The sequence below is a fragment of the Chroicocephalus ridibundus genome, chromosome Z (genome assembly GCF_963924245.1).
Source record: "Chroicocephalus ridibundus chromosome Z, bChrRid1.1, whole genome shotgun sequence".
Taxonomy (NCBI): Eukaryota; Metazoa; Chordata; class Aves; order Charadriiformes; family Laridae; genus Chroicocephalus; species Chroicocephalus ridibundus.
The window spans coordinates 37,002,804-37,022,798 of NC_086316.1; the positions used below are offsets into that span (position 1 = coordinate 37,002,804).

At 44.4% G+C, this 19,995-nt stretch overlaps 1 protein-coding gene across 7 annotated transcripts in view; it reads left to right on the forward strand.

Moving 5' to 3' along the window:
- Positions 1 to 908: 908 nt before the first annotated feature.
- The window catches only part of SEMA4D (semaphorin 4D), a 104,000-nt gene continuing 84,913 nt past the window's right edge, over positions 909 to 19,995 (forward strand). For 2 of the 7 annotated variants that reach the window (XM_063321121.1, XM_063321117.1), the window contains exon 1: positions 909 to 1,093. The gene's annotated coding sequence lies outside the window, so the exon portion shown is untranslated. Of the gene's footprint in view, positions 1,094 to 1,181; positions 1,270 to 1,597; positions 1,626 to 17,912; positions 18,038 to 19,995 lie in introns of those variants that run through there. The other 5 variants (XM_063321120.1, XM_063321118.1, XM_063321126.1 and 2 more) reach the window with 5 other exon arrangements.

Sequence of the window (19,995 nt, forward strand, 5' to 3'; positions counted from 1 at the left end):
ACAAACTAAATATTTAGTTCACTCTTGCTTAAATGAATCCTATTAACCAACCTATAGCAATCAAACGATATTGGATATCACCTGTTCTGCAGCAATAAAAAACCCCATCATCGATGTGCTAGTTCATGTCATTCATCAGAACAGTCACACTGGGCGTGCTCGGACATGACGGTTATCAATAACTTATCAATGACTCAGCAGAAGCACCCCAGGCGAGATCTGTGCAGTCACTGACCTATTTTCTTTTCTATGCCAAGCTGCTCCTCCTTTAATATTACCAAGCAGTCACCTACGCGGGCCTGCACTTTAAGGTACAGTAATTCCAGTAACGTTTGTTTTCAGTATAAATCATTCATATTTCCGTGGTGCCAAGCGGCTGCATCCTGGAGGCGGTTTGCACTGTGGTTTGCAGTGAGCGGATCCATCCCGCCCGAGACGAGACGGAGCAGGGGCGGCGGCAGGGGCATGTGTCAAGCAGCACTAGGTGCGAGAAGGCGCGGCAGCTGTTGCAGAGGCTGATTAAATTGCGGGGGCATCGCATCTGCCTTTGGCAGTACGTTTTCAAGCCACACAGCCCTAAATCGTTAGGGAGGAGCCCTTTGCTGGTACTATTACTGGGGGTGTAATCGAGTGGGCACCGTTGCCCTCTGCGGCCAGCCCCTGCAGGGACGTTACCCGTAATGGGGGGTGCGCTGGGGTAGGCGGGGAGGGAAAAAAAAGGAGTCTATAGAAAAGAGGGAGGAGCAGCCCCCCCGGCTGGGCCCTGCGGTGCGGGGGCAGCAACCCCTGGCCCTCCCCCCAGCGGAGGGCCAGGGCCGGGTCCGCCCCCAGCTGCAGCCCCGCTCCGGGCGGGCACCGCGGCCCTGCACGCCCGCCCCCCGCCGGCCCTCAGCCGCCATACTGCGGGGCAACCCAAACTTCTTACACACGGGCACCAACTCCTCCTCCTCATCATCCTCCTCCTTCTCCTGCCGCCGCCGCCCTGCCCCCGCCGGGACGGGGAGGAGGGGGCTGCACCGGCCCAGCTGGCCACGGGGAAGGCGCCGAGGCGGGCGGGGGCCGGGCCGAGGGAAGCGCCAGCGGACCCCCGCAGGTAGGAGCACCCGGTGGGGCGGCCTGCGCGCCGCCCGGGGCCGGGGGAGGCGGCGGCGGGGGGTGGAGGCGAAGAGGAGGAGGAGTAGGAGGCGGTGCTCGCGCTGGTGGCGGAGGCAGGGCAGTCGCCGCCGGGGCGAGCGTCTGGCCGTGCCCGCCGTGTCGCCTCCCCTCGAGGTGGGTGCGGGGGCTGCCGGGGCGGCGGGCGGGCTCAGGGGGGCGGCGGTGGCGGCGGGCCGCAGCCTGCATCGCAGCGGGCGGTGCGGGCACACCTGCGGAGCTGGGCCTCCCGCCCGGCGGGGCCGAGTCCACCGCCGGCTCCGGGAAGGGGGCGCGGGCGGCGGCGAGGTGGGACCCGGCGCGGGAGGTGGCGGCTAGAGCGAGGCGTAGAGGAGGAGCCTCCCGCGGCAAATGAGCGAGGGCTGGCAGGTTTATCAACGTGTTTTTTCTCCCGCCAACCCCCCTTTCCCCTCCCCCCCTCCTCAGACCCGCAGGCTCCGGCGGCAGCTCCCTGCCCACTGCGGCTCCCGCAGGTGCGTCCCCCGCCCGGCGGCCGGTCACCGCTCCGCAGCCGGCCCGGCCTGCACCTGCCGCGGTGGCGGGGCCGGAGGCTTCCCCCGGGGGCGGTGAGGCTACGCGCATGGCGGTTTCCCCTGGCCTGGTCGTTTCCAAGTGGCAGCCCCGGTTGCCGTTCGTGTGTGCTGGCACTCGAGGAGAGTCTGCTGCCGGCCTGGAACCGCCGACCCTTAGTCGACGAACGTGCTGTGCTGGGTGCTTCGTGTTGGGAAACCGGCTGCGTGTGTTTTGAAGGGCTGTTAACGTGCTGTTTTATTTTTCAGCTGTCAGGAGACTTTAAATCGGGTCTGCACAGGGGTGTGCTGACTTTGCAAGGGATGGATAAAGTGACATGAAAGTTTCCTGTCTATTCCTGTTTGCCCTCCAGCTGTTGATAAGGGGATGTCTTAACTGCTCCGTGGAGATGCCGTGGTGTTTGCCGGCGTTTTCTCCACATACGAAACCCCGCAGCATCGGTGTTAAGGGAGAAGGAGCAAGTCGGTGAATGCAGTGATTGCAACTTTATTGTTGCAGCTCGTTTCTCTTATGTGACTGCCAATAGCAGGGAGCGGAACAGAAGCTCATTACTGCCCTGGTGTGGGAGGGAGCCTGATGGATCTGCAGGTTGAAAGACTTTTTCATGTCTGCTCTTTGGTTTTACGCTGAAACATTTTCCTGCCTCCCTCTTACCTTCTGTCTTTTATAGCCATATACCTCTTTCAAGGAGGTACTTCTACTGAAAAATGTGAAACATCACCTTTGAGTCTGTGACACCCAATTATTTGTAATAGGCTCTGGAAATCAATATAGTAGTAAAGCCTCCTTTTTTAAGTAAAATTCCTATAGCAATTAGCTATAGCTGTTGACGGCTTTATGATCATCAGGCTCAGAAATAGCTACTGATCTCATACTGCCTTTTGGATACCTATACAGAGGTTTTGTTAGAGAACTGTTTTATGACTTCTTTTATTAGAAGGAGTGCGAGCTGAGGCAGTTATGCAAGTGCACCTAAAGAAAGCCAGCCCTACTGCCTGTGTGGATGGCGAATGCAGAGGCTGTGCCAGAGTGGGAGTATCATTTACAAACTGGGTTAGAAAGGGGCATCGCAGCAGAGAGAACGAAGTAGCTCATATAGGGCAAAACCCTGGACATACCCTGTTCCCTGCTGTGCCAGGGAAGTTTATAGGTACAGTGTGCTGTGCAGGGTGAGCAGGCTGTGGATGGGCACTCTACATTCCTCCAGGTAACAGAGATGAGGTGCAGGCAGCTCTTCTCCACTGAAAGCAAATGAGTGGCAAGGGAATAGGTTTCTGTGTGTATGTTCATCAAGGGGAAAAAAAGAAAGCTTTGTAAATGTGGAGCTGGATTGGCAGATGAAGTCTGCCTCTACTGGGATTTCTTGGCCCAGAGAGGAAATAATTGACATGCACCACCCCCTGCCCCCGCCCCCCCCCCCCCCCCCCCCCCAAGTAATTACTCTATGTACACTTTGTGATGGTCAGGGATTGGTACAGTCTGCTGACAAAAGCTGCTTGCATTCATACCTACCAAAATAGGTCTATATCTGTTTTGTGGTTTGTTTGGGGTTTTTTGTTTTGTTTTTGAGAGAGACAAAAGCCATTGTAGCTGGTGGGGAGGGTGGTACCTCCTTCCATAGCAAATGAAGCGTTTGATGCGAGTGGATTTATTTCAAAACTGTAAGACTGATTCATAGTTTTTTTTTCTGGACGCTTTAAGTGTAGGTGTGTCTGGAGACTTTGTTTAATGTGCCGTGTTGCCCTCTTTGCAGGTGTTGTGATTAAGTCCACTTTCCTCCTGCAGTATGAACAGCTGTTACGTTAAACACTTGATCACCTTTTGTTAACCTGCTCACATGGGTACAGCAGTGCCCTGCTGACGGCTTGTGGCATTGTACCCCCTAGAGGTCCTGCAAGGAGAGATGATGTGGATGACCTGGAGCTTCCCTCGCTAGCCTGCCTCCTGAGCCCCTGGGCTTCAGAGTTACCTGCTTCATGCAGCCCCTTACTGGGGAGGAGCTGGAGACCTCTCAAGAGGGTCTGTGATCTCGTGAGAGTTGGAGTCTGCACTGTGCTTGCTCTGCTGCATGCTCTCACCCTCACTCCCAGCCATCTTGAGGGGGGCAGGGGTGTTGAATTAACATTTTGATGTTAAAATATGTTGTCTTTCTCGCAGTGAAGTAAGTGGAGGTCTCTTTCAGTCATGCCAAAATTAACTCTTGATCTGGGCTGCTAACACTAGATCTAATACTTGCATATGCCACCTAGTTTGCAAAAGGTGTTGGATAAATTGGTAAATGGTTGTGCCTTACTCTGGTTCTAAGGATGACTTTGCAAAGCGAGGCTGTTATCAGTGGAAATAACTATAGTAGAAATGCTACAAGATTTTATGCTATCTCTGAAGTCCTCAAATGTTTTGTTTTAGTTCTTATTTTCTCCAGGAATAAATGGAATCTTTTGTAGATCATAAGAAAATAAAAGTATTTCCTCTGGATGCTCAGGGATGAGGTTGTGCAAAGGTATTTTGAAATGAGTAGTGACAGGGAAGGAAAGATGTAATTGCCAAAGTTGACTAACATTTCTTGTAAGCCTTCAGTGCTTCTAAGTATTGGATCTTGTAAATATTCATATTATTCTGTGTATTATTCTATGATTTAAATGAGTTGAAAAGAGATTTCTGAAGGTACTTGAAGTGTTATTCATGAATGGATGCTGATCTACCATGCTTCCCACTAAACTAATGTTTAATTACTTGTAGGCATGACTGAGAGAATTTTTCACAGTGTTTCACTTTTAGAAAAATTCACAAAACAATAATATATTCCAGGTAGCTTGTGACAATAAGGATGGAGACTGGAAGGTAACAACAAAAAGAAGCAAAGAAGGTCATAAACCTCCCTGAGTTATCCTTTAAAGGTTCCTTTTTTTACACCTGTATATAAATTACTGTGTTGGAAGTTTAAAATAAGGATTTGGATTTTCATTATTATGGTAATACCCAACAGTTTTGGGGTGTTCTCTGTTGTGCCTGTATGCCGGCACAAGTTGCTGTATGATGTGTTTAGTTAGCCGAAGAAAGGTGTGCCCAGTTGGGAGGTTGTATTATAAACAAGGAGCTGGGAAGTGCTTTTGGCCATTTTATTTCATTTTTCTTTCCCTGAAGCTTTCCCCCTCCTCCAATCTCACTGGTCATTTCTCTGATGATAAAGCAGCGTTTTATAAGGCCTCCTTCATCTGGCTTTGCATAGTCCTGTGCTTGAGTGTCTAGATAGATAGATGGAAGTGTATCAAAAAGAATGAGTAAGGTCCCACTTACTTTACTGGGGTCTTGAGATTCATGAAGGTAAAGTGGCTGCAGAGTTGCTTTTTGGTGTAGCATACGACTGGTTGTGTACCAAGAGGAGCCTGTGAACACCAAAAGGATGCTGCAGCAGCTGCCATTTGTAGAGTTAACACACCTGTGTGTTCGCGTAGCTTTAGAGGATGAGTGTAAGCTGTTTTAATTGTTTTCCTTCTGATATGAAGTTTTCATCTTTGTTTCTCAGATGAGTTAATAAAAGGAAAGAAAGTTACTCTTTCTGTTCCCACAACCATTCAGTTACAAAGCAAAAAGTAGCACCTCATATTTAAGGCTAATATGTGCCGTCATCTTGGATAGGGAAGTTACAGGTCTTGCTGTCAGGATCTTCTGGAACTGGATTAACCAGGTCTTGCATTTAATTGTTTTCTGGCCAAAAGCTTTTATGTTCTGTCTTTTATCTACCTGTAAAGTTACAGGAATGCAAAGGGCTGCTTGGCTTTCTGGAGGTACTGCTGCCGCCTGCCTTTGCTGTGAGGGAGGTTAATGCCTGCCAAGGGGTGCAGGGCTCCACTTCTGCTGACCTAGAGTGTCTGGGAGCCACTCTGTCCCCTCCTGCTCCCCCCGACGCCAAGCTGTGCTGCAGCATGATTCTGAGTACCTGAACGTGTTTCTGAAAATGGCATGAGTAAATAAGAAAAAAATTTATTTTTAGTACTGTTAGTGGTCTATTTTTTCTATGATGGGGTGGAGGAGGGACAGAAACGTAAAGGCTTTTTTCAATGAGGAGGCATGCATGGTGTTTGCAGTACTGCAGCTCTTGAGATTTTTGACAAGTGTGTGTTTTAAAAGCACCAAACAGCAGCCTTTAGTTAAAGAATATGTTCTTACAGTGCCTGAGGGGGAAACAAAACAGATGGCAAATTAATAAAAACTTGAACTGTAGATGTGAGCAGATAAGGGACTTTTCTAAGGACAATAAAGTTAATTGAAGCCCACGTATCAAATTTAGAATAAACTTGTAGGTAATCTAGAAATAATATCCATTTTCCTGTCTTTCCCTCCTCTTCCACCTATTTCTTTTTCTCTCTGTTCATGTACAGCAGTGAAATCCTAATCCACCAGGCATTTTCTGCATTGATCCTCTTAAAAAATTAGTATTAGCCTATATATGAGGCAGGCCAAAGAGGATTGAACACTATGCTGCAAAGTTAGTACCTGTTGGCCTCGTTGCAAGGACAGGCAGGTTCTCTCTCTGTGAAGGGTACTTTTGGCACTGTGGTACGGCAAGGGCTTGGGAGGAGACCAGGTGATCGAGCATAGCAAGGAGCTTGACTTTTGTCTTCCTGTGCAGGGTTGTGCATGCTGAGCAGGTGTGTAGGTGATGGAGCACTGATAGGAGAGTGACTAGGAAGTGTATGGAATTAGCAGGCTGGGAAATCATGACATCCTTATTGTGTCTGATTACTCAACTGAGAAGGGATACAGAAGAGGATATGTAGGGCAGGGGAAAGTTTATGGAGGCAGGCATTTCTGCTGAGAAAGTAGGCAGGAGAGTAGAAGCTTCTGCAAACTGTGTTAGCTCTTTGCTGGTATGCAACAGAGACCGACTGGTGTCTGGAGGCTAAAGCAGGTCTGCCATGACTGTAGCAAGGTGAGACAGAGTGGGGAGGCTGGTGTTCCCTTGTGCTTGAATATACATGGATTTGCATGCATTGCAAATGGCCGAGTAGGAGGAAAAGGGGGAAAAAATGCATGAAACGTGATTATAGTTCTTGCTTTGTTCAAGAATAGTTTTCAATGGCAGGCTTTAACTATACTTCTGATGAGTTTTTTCTCCTTCCCCCAATATAAAGCAGGCATTCTTCTTGCCCCAAATAATTGGTTTTTTTATATGTATGTGTGCAATTGTGCTTTTTTTTTTTAATAAACAAATGATGCTTTATGAACTTCGTCATTGTATATACAGAGAGATACATAGAAAAGTGGAGCCTGGTTTTTTTTGTTTTTTTTTTTTTTTTTTTATTTTAAAGAATGTCTTTGTTCTCCTTTCCACTGAAAGAGATGATGCATTATGATTGTTACTGGAAAAACACTGCAGGACGTAGGAAAGAGACCTAGAGATGTGAAAGTTCTTGGGTTTGTATTTGAATTCTCATTCAGTGTAAATTTGATGTGTTCTGGGGAGAATAGAACAATATAGACTTTTTTTTTAAAAATGTTAAGTGTGCTATGAATTTATGTCTTAAACCAGGTCATTGAGATTATACTTGGCTTTGCTTAGGTTTGTTGTAATTGAACTCCCAAGTTTAAAATACTTCAGGTGGAGCTATCTGTCACTTGCATTGTTGAGCATAAAATCAGCTGGTCAAAGTTTGTGTCAGGACATACTAAATTTAGTAATTTATCCCTGTAAACTGCGTTATTGTACCTTCTCAGTTTGCAAGTCATTTCTTGTGACAGTAGGAAAGAATGAACCGGCTGTCCCTTGTGGTCTTGAGGACTGCCACATGCACGTAGGCAACGCTGGTTTGTTTGAGTTATAGTAAATTCTAAGAATGTATTTTACAGATATATGATATTTTACAAATACTCTTCTCTATTCTTTTACCTCATCCAGTAATGCTTAAATTTATTCAGAAGATATTTATTAAATCACATTTAAGAAATAAAATCCTAGTTGTTAACACAAGCCTGATCGGTGAAACCAGCTAAGATTCTTCTTGCTCACCCCAGGATGTAAGGAAGACAGACTTTATGGAAAGATGCTATATTGTTCATTGGACCAATTGATATAATTGGGAAAGTGATGGGAATATAGACAGGCTTTTGGGCAATCAATCTTTTCTCAACGTAATTTAATGAAACATTCGTCACCGTTCTCTGTAAGCCCCATCTTGGGAGTCCTTGTTAGGCTAGGTAATTCTTGCCAGACATTGTAGTGTGGGTCGCAAGATATATCTGTGTGTAAATCTGTACTTGATTTGAGTATGGTAAGTATTGTTTGCAAAGCATTGAGAAACAACGGAGTGTTCTGTGCACAGAAGTTAATAATCAGGGCCCTGACCTTGCTAGCAGGTTTGTGTGGGTGAGTTGGGGATGTGCCTGCAGAGGTGTTTACCTGTAGGACAGGGGCCCTGCACAACCCTGCTGTTATGACTTCTCAAAAATACCCAAAAAAAACAAAGAAAAAAAATTGCAGTAGTAACAGGGCAGTAAGGCTTTAGTTTGTTATTTTGCATATAGAAGTCTGCTGGAGCAATGTTATGCTCAAAGCTTTTTTTTTTTTTTTCTCTCCCACATCTCTGTTGTTTCTTTTAAGGAAGAGTGCATAAAATGGCCAGAGGCAAGAAATTACGCATTCCTGTTTCCACTCAGCAATTGCATAATTGCTAAGGATTTGCTAGAGATGCATATGTATGCGCACACAGATCCCCTTCCTGTTTGGCTGTGAATGTACCCTACCGGAAGGGTCCATTTGTCAGAAAATTAGTCGTCCATCAGAACTATAGGTGTAAAGAAAATAAGTTATTTTGATAGAATATCCCCCGTCTCCCCTGCAAGAACACAAAAAAAACCCAACCCTGCAAAGCCACTAAAAATAGTTGTCTTTTGCTAAGGAGTAAGAATTAAATTTTTTTCCATGCTAAAACCTAGTCTTATTTAGATGAGAAGAATGTCTGCCTTTTTCTTCTTGAAATTAATGTGATTGTTAAAAATCTGCAGATACATGTTTAGATGCCTGACCCTATTGAAATAAGTTTACTGTTCAGTTGAATCTAGGTTTTTACTCATATTGGTGAAATTGATAGACTGCTTTGAAAGGTCATCCTGATTATCTGCTAGGTAAGTGAGATGTATAAGGGCCTTTTCATTTCACTAGTTTTGCACGGAAAGTAGTTGTGGGGGATTGTATGATAAATATGTAAGACAGACCTTTTCACAGGCTTAAGAGCTTTTCTCTCTGTGCAATTCTGTCTCCTCAAAGAATTAAAAAAAACCCAAAACAACAAAACCCAACCCGTGTGTGTATATATATATTCACAGCATATTAATGGTTTAAAATATTTGACCAGCTATTTTCAATGAGGGTGGATACTGCTGAAGTAGTTTTGTCTTCAAATATGCATACAGCTGCGTAAATTAAATGTGTGTATTTGTATTTGCTCACAGAATTAAGATGCTGATAAGGAGCTGTTCTCAACTGGTTGAATTTGACTATTTGGATTTTTTTTTTTTTTAAAAAAAAGGATCTGCTTGCATGTTCCCTTAAATGGGCCCCCTATGAGTGTAAATTGATTGTGCATCAAATGGTACATGCTGATATTCAGGAATTCCACTGAGGTTTTTAAGAACTTCTTTTTTCTGCTTTAGTACTGACAGCCACCAGGGGAAAAAGTAACCATTATTCAGAGCATGTCTTCTGTTCTCTAATTTAATTGGCTTTTATGAGAGTTCAGTTCCTGTCGCTGCATGTCTGCCTCTCTTTTTCTTCATAGCTATGCTCTCATCTTCTGTAACAGGATGCAGATTTATTATATGTCAATTGTTTTGGAAAAAGAAATTTGTTGACAGATTATGAAATTATGCTTTTGATCAGGTGAAGCATCTGATGGCTTTTGCACTCTCTGGTTTCTGCTTAGTGTTTGCTGAGAAGGCTGTACACACTGAAGATCAGTTTGCAGCTGTATAAAGGATGGTGCCGAAATAGGCCTGAGAGTGTGTCCAGGGAAGGGGTGAGTGCAGCAGAAAATCCATTGAGCAGGAGTGGTTAATGTTTGTCTGTGGAAGGCAAATGGAGTCAGCTGTGCTGATTTCTATGCAATAAATGGTCTTTGGGAGTCAAAGGTGTTAATGTGACCCTGTCATTACACAGCCCTTGGTGGTGAGGAGAGCTTTGAGGTTCCTACAGAGAGATCTCAGTCTGCATATTTCCATGGCAACTGCCATCACTTACACACAACCTTTGATTAAAGATACAAAAAGGAGGGGAAAACCTTTTAAATGTTACAAATGTAAAGCTTTAACTAGATCTTCTATTTTAACAATATATCTTATTTACATTCCTTGGAGTGTGGAGGTTTTATAAGGAACACAGCTGTCCCTTCCCCTTTGGTAGACTTTGAGATGAAATTTCAGGGCAAATGTGATGTTCTGGAGATAGTTATATGACTTTGATCATAGTCACACTGACATCATTCCACAAATTTAGTTGCTATTTATTTACATTAGTGTATTTGGTACCAAAGTTATACTTAAACTCTATTATGCAAGGAGCTTTGTGTCTTTGAGGAAAAAACCTAACACTCTGTTGAATAAAACTTATTTTTAAAGAGGAGGAACATGAGATATACCCTAAATTATAGTCTCTTAAAGAATATAATGGCTGATACAAAAAAAAGTCTTATGCTAGTGGGGAGAGCAAGCTCTTCCTGCAGAAACACAGATTTGCTATTGGCTTGCGAACTGTGTGGAAGGATGTGTTTATGCTCAGTCATCTTCTCATCTCTCCCTCCTCTACCCCCCCTGCGTGTTCTTGAAGGTACTTTACTTCATGCTGTGATGGCCAGGTAGCAGTGCTGTGAAAGAAATGCTGTCTGTTCAGGTCAGGTATTATCACATCTAATGCTCAGGTGCAGCATGTTGCGCTTTCTGGGAATTTCTCACTGCTGGAAAGCAATGGAATATTGAAGCAATTTGCCTAATTTTCCATTATATTTTTCTGTGTTTTAATCTTTTTTTTTCTTTTTCTCCCTACCTGCCACTATTTTTAAATCATCCTTGGGGAGGTGGGGGAAATGCTGATGCTGAATTTGCTAGTGGATTTTATGGTTATGCTACCAAAAGTTGAGCTGTAATGTTGGGACTAGCACAGTGGGAGCTCTGAAGAGGGATGAAATAAGGCTGTGTTTCTTCTGTGCCTTTAGTTTGAGCAGCTGAAATTTGGGTTTGCTTTGGACTAATCAGTACTGACTGTAGGTGAGGGCAGAACTGGCTGACCGTGACTGCCTGAGTGAGAGAACATGACAAATGGAAAGGGCTGTTTTGCTAGGACTGCATGGTGAACTTCCCCAGCATTTCACTATCACCTCTTTTTTTGAGAAGGAAGAGATGTATAGATACTGCTAAGCCTAGTAGATGGCGATTGGTAGTTTAAGTGGACAGGGCTGGCTACGGTTGCCAAAACAGGGAGGTTTACTGCTAATGTGTTGTTTCATCTGAATTTCTAAGGCATACTGTATGGTTACTGGTAGCCCCATGTGCTGCTTCTGCTGGGACCATGAAGCACCCTTTGTGCTGCTCTTGTACAAACCCTTAACGTTCCTTGAGAAAGTTTTAGTACTGAAAGACCTAGTTGGTTACTGTGGAAAGTTCATAACGACTGTGCAAATGCAACTGGAAAGTTCACGATACTGGGACATTTATAAGGATGTCCTCCATTATAAAAAAGAAAGAAAAAACTTGGAGGAAAAATGAAAAGGCATTGTGAAATACTTCTTTTTTCATCCAGGCTAGCTATGAATATGGAAGCTGTTCTTAATCCACTCAGTTTTGGGTTGGGAATGGTTTTCAGTAGCTGTTTTGATACAAGTGCTTCTGGCTACCCTGTGATGTAAGAGAAATAACTGTTGCCTGCTTGGGATCTAAATATGCTTTTGAAAAGGAGGTCTTCCTGATGGCAGGACTGTATGTCCAATGGGCTTCTTGGCATAGTTACAGCATTCCCCATCATTTTAATGAATTGGAAAGGTGGGGTTTGGGATTAGTCAGTCTTCCCCCCCCCCCCCCTTCCTTCTCTTGATAGTCAGGGGATGAGGCATTGTTTTGGCAACTCTTCTTTTTAAACAGAGTTACAGAAATGCATTTTAAGGCTGAAGCAACTATTGGATCAAGTTTCTGTACCACCTGGATACAAGACATGATGCGAATGTATCCAGTTACACCCATGAAGAGAGTCATTTGTCTTCTGATGGAAGAAGATGATCTGATGAAGATCATCAAGAAGCTGATTCCGATGGCTACAAAGATGATCAAAGGACTTGAGCACCTCACTTATGAGGAAAGGCTGAGAGACTTCGGTCCGTTTAACTTGGAGAAGAGAAGGCTGAGAGGGCATCTCATTAATGCTTATGATAAAGGACGGGTGTCAAGAGGATGGGACCAGATAATTTCCTTTACTTCAAAGCAGTTTATAAAAACATACTTGATACTTTGCTTTTAAAGACAAGTGTATTGCGTGGGGCTTAGAATTCAGGCTTCATTAAAATTCAAACCACTTTAGTTGAAATTATAATACCAAACTGCTTATGTATTTACGTAGGTAAAGCAAAGTTGATATTTTAGTTAATCTTTAGTGACTACTATACATAGGTTATGTAAATCAGGTTATATGTATAGCATTTCTAGCACCTAGGATAAAGAATTGTACATAAAATTTGCTTTTTGGCTGCCTAAAATTTCTAATGCTGTCATGTACAATAAATGCACGCATAGCCGTCTGTTCTCTTTGCAAATGATGTGCTACAGATAGTCACACTGGCACAGATTTTCCAGACTCATCACGCTGAACCAACAGTGGGATGCGTGCCAGAGGGTTAAGTGCGTAGCATAACTCGCAGGGCATGTGATAATCCAGCACAGTGCCAGCAGTGTAACTATTGTCTTTTTTGGGCTCTGTTATGGTTTCTAAAGTTTTTGCACCAATCTTTCAAAACCTTGGATTTATATGGAGGCAGCGAGTGGGAGCGTGAAAGCTTTTTGCTTTCATACAATGCACAGCAAAATGCAGAATTCATCAGAGGCTGTGTCCCGTTAGCTCAGCTGTCAGCCAGTGGGCCACTCATAGGAGTAAAGTACTTGCGCTTGTGTTGGGATCGGGCTCTGTGGCAGGTGGAAGTTGGAGTTCACTGAAACAGCTGAATGTTTGCTGCAGTGGTTGTGGAATGCTGTAACCCCCTGCTCAGCTCTTCGGCAGGAGGGACAGAGCGATCCGGTCTAGAGCCTGAGGTCAGCAACTCAGGCTTTTACATTTCTGAGAGCTGTGTGGAACAGCCTGGCTCTGAAATTGGTAAAGGGAAAGAAATTGTGATATCAGTGAAGATCATTAAAGAAGCTTTACGCTTCTTGTCATGGCCATCTGTGGAGTCGAAAATGTGTTTGTGAGCTTCAATGCTGGTTGTGTAGTGGCTGTCTTTGTACATGGGAGTTGTGTAGACATGCATCTTAAAGGAATACATTTATTAATCAAGGAAGTGGTCTAGCGTGAATAGGAAGCTGTTAAAAGTGTGGGCTTTTCAGTAGCGTTTCCCAGTCTCGGCTCTGTTTACTGAAATAATGCAGTTTATTTGCTTCTCTGCAAAAACTTGAATCTTTTATGCACTCAGCAAAACTTCCTCGCAGTCAAGCTTTCTATATCTGCTTACCTTGCTGCCATGTTTTTTCCACTTCTTAAACTTCTTAACATGCCTATGATCATTTTAAGGGTATAAAGCACTTCTTATTTTGGATCTCCCAAAGCAAGGATTGCTTTCTTATTTTCAAAACTCCTTAACTTACTTTTAGTACCTAATTATACATGTTTTTCAAAGTTTGTGTGAAGAAGTATAAAAGGTTTCAGTGTGACTGTGATGTGGGATGGACCAAAGGCAGTTTAATCTTCTACAGTGGATGGAAATGTGAGCTTTTAAAAATGTCCAGGAAACAGAGAAGAAAGCAAGCAGAGATTTAACTGAATCTTTGAGAGGTTGTGGAGGAGATCAGGAAGGCTCCTGAAACTTTCATCCCAACAATCAAACGCTGTCTAATAACACCAAATTAGGTAGTTCCCTTTGTGTGGAGAGGAGGGACTTGAGGGTTGGGAAAGGACAGTGTTTGTCACTTTCTCGATTAATGATTCCCATTTCCTGCAAAAACCTAAAGATGCTAGACTTAAGTGTAATTGATGGTTTTACAGTACTATCGGGGCTGTTGTATTCTGGTGGCATTCGAGGGCCCTAAGCAGAGCTTCAGTGTGTTCAGAGTTTATGGTATATAAACACATGTGTGAGACATGTTCCCTTCCTAGAGAAGTTTATACCATAGTTTGAGCAAGGAGAAAGCCTTGTGGAAGGAGGAGAAGCAGAATTGGGGAGGGTGGGTTAAAGATAACTTGTATACTCCTGCTGCCTGTAGTCAATGAGCTGTGCCTTTGGCTGTTGTACCTGAAAATTATTTCCTTCAAGCCTTGCTGCAGCTGTGGATCCCAAATGCATGTGGGAGAGAAAGGGGGCAGTAGCTGTTACTAGTGTATTGAATAAGCTGCAAAATGAAATGGGTGTGGGACAGGAAATATGAGCGTCAGCCACAGTCCTGAACTGTCTGGCTTGGTGTCAAACTTCAAGAGCAGATAACCAGCAAGGGCCCAGAGTTGGGAAGAATGGATAACTGGATAAAAACAAACAATGACTGGATTTAAGTGTCAACACTTTTTGATGACTTGTTTTGAAGAAACACACCTGTGCAATTTCTAGATGCCGATGTTTTGTTCTGGAGTAAAACCACAGCATGCATTACTGATCTGATGAAAGCTGAAATTTGTGTAATTCAGGTTCACACATTTCCTTCTTGGTATACCTACTGCAAGTGTATTAGCAAAGCCCACAGGCATGTTTTGTCTCTCCATCTCTCTGATTTACTGAGAAATAGACATGTAGTTTTATTTTTTTAGGTATTGCTGCAGAGAAGTAAATTCATTCCATTTTGTAAATCAAGTTTAACTTTACTGGTATCCTTCCTTTTCCAGGGCATGAGAACTTGCAAACCTACTGCTGCTTGTTACCATGTTCACCCTGTGATAAAAATTTGAAAATAATACAATTGGTTATTGCTTGTGTTATGTATATGTAGGTATACCAAATATGTTGTGAGTTCATCTCTACAAATGGATTTTTCCTGCGGTTTGTATGCAGGCTGCACTGATTCTGATTGATCCTTTGCAATAGCTGTATTGATATCTTAGTCCTAATAGGCAGCTGGTGTAATAGTGTGAAGTGGGTTTTTGGAGGGCAGCCTTATTGGAATATGGTTCTCATTAGGGGAGAGCACCACATTTTTAAGTCATTATAGTTCTTGATGTTGCAGTGGTGCCTTGTGGAGATGGTGCGATTACTCCAGGGAGAAGGTGGGAATGCCTCACATCATTCAGCTGTCCTCCTGCTGATTAAGGAGTGACATTGTCCAAGATGTCATTCAGAGGCAGGCAATTATTTTCAGCTGGAGAAATGTTAACCAAGAACTGAGCCTTAGGGGAGGAAAGGGTAAGCAGGGCTGCAGAGAGAGGCGGGGCACTCACAAAACATGTAGCATTTATTTTGTTGCTTCTAAGTATTGGTCTCTAGGAATCTTTCACCATTTGCATGGTGAAGCATTTAGTGCTTGCATCGGACTCTGCACAGAGCTAAGTGTTCTCCATTCCGTATTCTTATTTTTACACTTGCTTAAATATAAAACACCTTGGTACTAATTTGCATCCTGCTGTGTAGTTAGTGAGACCAACACCGATGCTTTTTCTTCTTGCCACTCTTCTCATATAGTATTAGGGGGTTTGTTTTTGTTTTAATATTGATCCAAAATCTAGCTTTAATCAGCAAAGGGATTTGTACCCAGCAGGCTGCTGCCACGTGGTCATTATTTTTATGTCAGACTCGTTACTTGATGACAAAATTCAGGCCACTGCCTACTGCTCAAGGCAACCTTTTGCTACGGTAAGAGAGCTGTGAGAACAGACATGTAGCTTGTGTTGCAGGTAAGAAAATTCTTTAGCTATTCTGTAAGGCGGCATAAATTGAAAGCTCATTTAAAGGCTCTTTATCAAGTACATCAGTCGTTACGGTTGGGAATAATTTAGTAGCAGCAGAAAATAAGTGTCTTAATTTGCAAAATGCTGTAATCTAGGCTCCAAATGAGAGGTTTGTATTGCAGAATCACAGAATGAAAGGGGCCGGAAGGGACCTCTGGAGATCATCTAGTCCAACCCCCCTGCGAGAGCAGGTTCATGTAGAGCAGGTTGCACGGGAGCACATCCAGGCGGGTTTTGAATGTCTCCAGAGACACAGACTCCACAACCTCTCTGGGCAGCCTCAGTGCTCTGCCACCCTCAAAGTCAAGAAGTTCCTCCTCATGTTTAGATGGAACTTCCTGTGTTCAAGTTTATGCCCGATACCTCTTGTCCTGTTGCTGGGCACCGCTGAAAAGAGCCTGGCCCTATCCTCCTGACACCCACCCTTTAAGTATCTACAAGAATTGATAAGATCCTCCCTCAGTCATCTTTTTTCCAGATTGAAGAGACCCAAGTCCCTCAGCCTTTCTTCATAAGAGAGATGCTGTAGTCCCCTAATCATCTTTGTAGCCCTTTGCTGTACCCTCTCCAGCAGTTCCCTGTCCTTCTTGAACTGGGGAGCCCAGAACTGAACACAGTACTCCAGGTGCGGCCTCACCAAGGCAGAGTAGAGGGGGAGGATGACCTCCCTCAGCCTGCTGGCCACACTCTTCTTGATGCACCCCAGGATGCCATTGGCTGCCTTGGCCACAAGGGCACATTGCTGGCTCATGGTCATCGTGTTGTCCACCAGGACTCCCAGGTCTCTTTCCACACAGCTGCTCTCCAGCAGCTCAGCCCCCAACCTGTACTGGTGCATGGGGTTATTCCTCCCTAGGTGCAGCACCCTACACTTGCTCGTGTTGAATTTCATAAGGTTTCTCATTGCCCAACTCTCCAGCCTGTCCAGGTCTCTCTGTATGGTGGCACAGCCTTGTGGTGTGTCAGCCGTGCCTCCCAGTTTTGTATCATCAGTAAACTTGCTGATCATCAGCAAACTCTATCCCTTCATCCAGGTCGTTGATTGAATATATGGAACAGGACTGCGCCCAGTACTGACCCCTGGGGAATGCCACTTGTCACTGACCTCCAACTAGACTCTGTGGCCCTAGTCACAACCCTCTGAGCTCTATCTTTCAGCCAGTTTTGAATCCACCGCACTTGTCCATTCATCTGACTCACACTTCCTAAGCTTCCCTGTGAGGATGCTGTGGGGGACTGTGTCGAAAGCCTTGCTGAAGTCAAGGTAGACAACATCTGCTGCCCTCCCCTCATCTGTCCGTTCAGTCATTCCATCGTAGAAGGCTATCAGATCAGTCAGACATGATTTCCCCTTGGTGAATCTGTGTTGACTACTTCTGATAGCTTTCTTTTCCTCCGCATGCCTTGAGATGATGCCCGGAACGAGCTGTTCCATCATTTATCGAGGGGTGGAGGTGAGGCCGATGGGGTCATAATTTCCTGGGTCTTCCTTCTTGCCCTTTTTGAAGACTGGAGTGACATTGGCTTTCCTCCAGTCCTGAGGCACCTCTCCTGTTCTCCAGGACCTTTTGAAGATGATGCAGAGTGGCCCAGCAATGACTTCTGACAGCTCCCTCAGCACTCGTGATTGCGTCCCATCAGGACCCATGGACTTGTGGATATCCAGTTTACTTAATTGATCTCTAACTTGATCCTCCTCAACCAACAGGAAGTCTTCCTTTCTCCAAAGTCTGTGACTCCTGAGGGCTGGCCTGAGCAGTAAAGACCAAAGCAAAGGCGGCATTCAATAACTCTGCCTTCTCTGCATCCTCCATCACCATGGCTCCTGTCTCATTCAGCAGTGGGCCCACATTTTCTCTAGTTCACCTTTTGCCTCCAGTATACTTGAAGGAACTCTTCCTGTTGACCTTGTATATTGTTGTTACTGTTGACTGACTGATTTCATTACATCACAACTAACAATGAAGCTGTTTAGTTATTCAGCAGATTGGAACTTCTTAAACTGACTGTGAGTCATATTGCTTTTTGTGGAGATTAATTGTAAATGATCTTATGTTTATGTGTGCGTTGGAGAGGGATCTCTTCCTCTGACTAGTCTTCTTAATTTCTGCAGTAGCCTCGGTCCAGCTTGAGAGTACTCGGATGCACAAAGGTGTCACCCCCACGAACAGTAACGCCTGAGCAAGTGCTACAGTGGCATTGTGATACAAACTATTGGGAAGCTGTGTTTTTTTGTTGGTACGTCGTATATAGATACTGTACTTTTCCTATTGTTATACAGCTGAAATATGAAGAATTAATGAAAAAACCTTTTGATTGGGTGTGTTGTGTAAATTGTAGCTGAACAGATGTCTGCATTGTTTACACTGTGAGTTTGCAAAACTGTAGTTTAAAACTCGTGATCTATTTTGAAGACTTTTGAAGTGATCTGTTTTAGTGCATGCAGAATAATCTGTGTTATATAAGTAACTGACAGTTGAATATCAGTATTTTTCTCCCAAAGAACAGCCATGCTGGAGTTAGAAGAATAAATGGGGGGCGGAGGGGACAAGGACAGACCTCTGTTTTGGTTCTGCTCTGGAAGGTATTATTAGGTTTTCTGGTTAAATCTAAATTTCTATTAAATCATGATCATGCTTTTGTTTTTGATGAAAACTTAGAGTATGTGTTGCATAACTAGTATATGCTTTTTCTGGTTTTACTCTTTTTAAATTTAATTGTGCCTTGATTATCAGCGTCACTGAAGCTCACTTGAATAAATGAATGGAACTCACTACACACAAACCCAAATTCGCAACCAGGCCATGAATATTAGTTTAAAGTTACGTTTCAATTGCCTAGTTGGAATTAAGGCACAAACAAGGCCAGATGTTGAAAACTCACCAGAACGATTTATTTAACAACAGTTTAAATGGTTGAAGTAGGCAGAGAGATAGAAAAGAGCAAGCAGATAGTCACCACCCGTGGATCCGGCGATGTCTCATTGGTCTTTTTTTACCCAGTATATCATAGGTGGCAGCAGAAAGAGCTTACCTGTTGGTCTGTTTGGCTACCTTTCACACTTTTGGTTTCCCCTCATTTGCATACAAGGCATAGTGAGGCGGTTCTAGGAGGTGGCTATTTGCATGTGAGGTGTAGTGGGGCGGACCATCATTTGCGTGCAAAGCACGGCGGGGCCCTTCCAGGGTGTGGTGGGTTTAGCATGTGCACAGTCACACATGAATCTTTCGACCCCTACCTTGAAGTGTTCCTTACTTAACCTTTCAGCTGGCGCAGGTGCCCTCTATAGCAAAAGCCCCAGTAACAGCAGGAAGGAGGTGGGTACAGCCCTGCCTGTGTGGCACCACACCCTGACACTCCACTCCGCACACCTCCAGCAGACACATTGCCGTGGTCACGATGGTTCCTTTGCACAAACAGCACACGGAGGAGGGTTTGAGGCAAGGTTCCAATTTAGACTCCGACAAGTGCAAAACAAAAGGCAAACCAAGAGCAAAATCTGCCTTTTAGGAGACATCAGAATAATCTTCCACGCTTCTAAAAGTGGATCAAAAGAAATGAACCTTTGTTACTTTGGGTTGCTTTGTGGTGGCTAGGCATGTAATGCTGTCTGAGGCTTGATGTGTTGAAATGACTTTTCCCATCCTACTATAAAAAAATAGATGTGTATATATATTTATATCTGAGGAGATGAGCAGGTAGCGGACACAATAAGAGCTGAGGATGTAGAGTGCAGAATGGGGAGAGCTTTTACAGTAAGTGAGACCATGGTACAGACAATGAATTGGATACGTCTCTTTAGGAAGTTCATCTTTGTTGAGAAGAGGGTTTTTCCTGCAAAATGCCATGACTGAGTTAAATGGTGGCTGTGTGTCGGGGCGCAGCGAGCCAGGATGGGTGCAGGCAGGAGAGCAGCATTTCACCTGGAGGTGGTAGGTCCCTCAGAAAGAGTTTGCTGTAACAGGCTTTTCTTGGTTTTGCTTTCAGGGCTGCTGAGAGATGAGGTTTATTTTTGTGGGTGCAGTTGGCTCTTCTCTGCACTCAGCGCGAGTGATTCGAGAGGGTGATCCTATCTATTGGTGGGAGACATGTATGATACAGACCTGCTTTTCTCCCAAATGGCTGAAAACTAACACATGGTGTAATCTGGGGGAATGGTACAGCTGATACTTCCAATCTAGAGTAGCTGTCTTTGT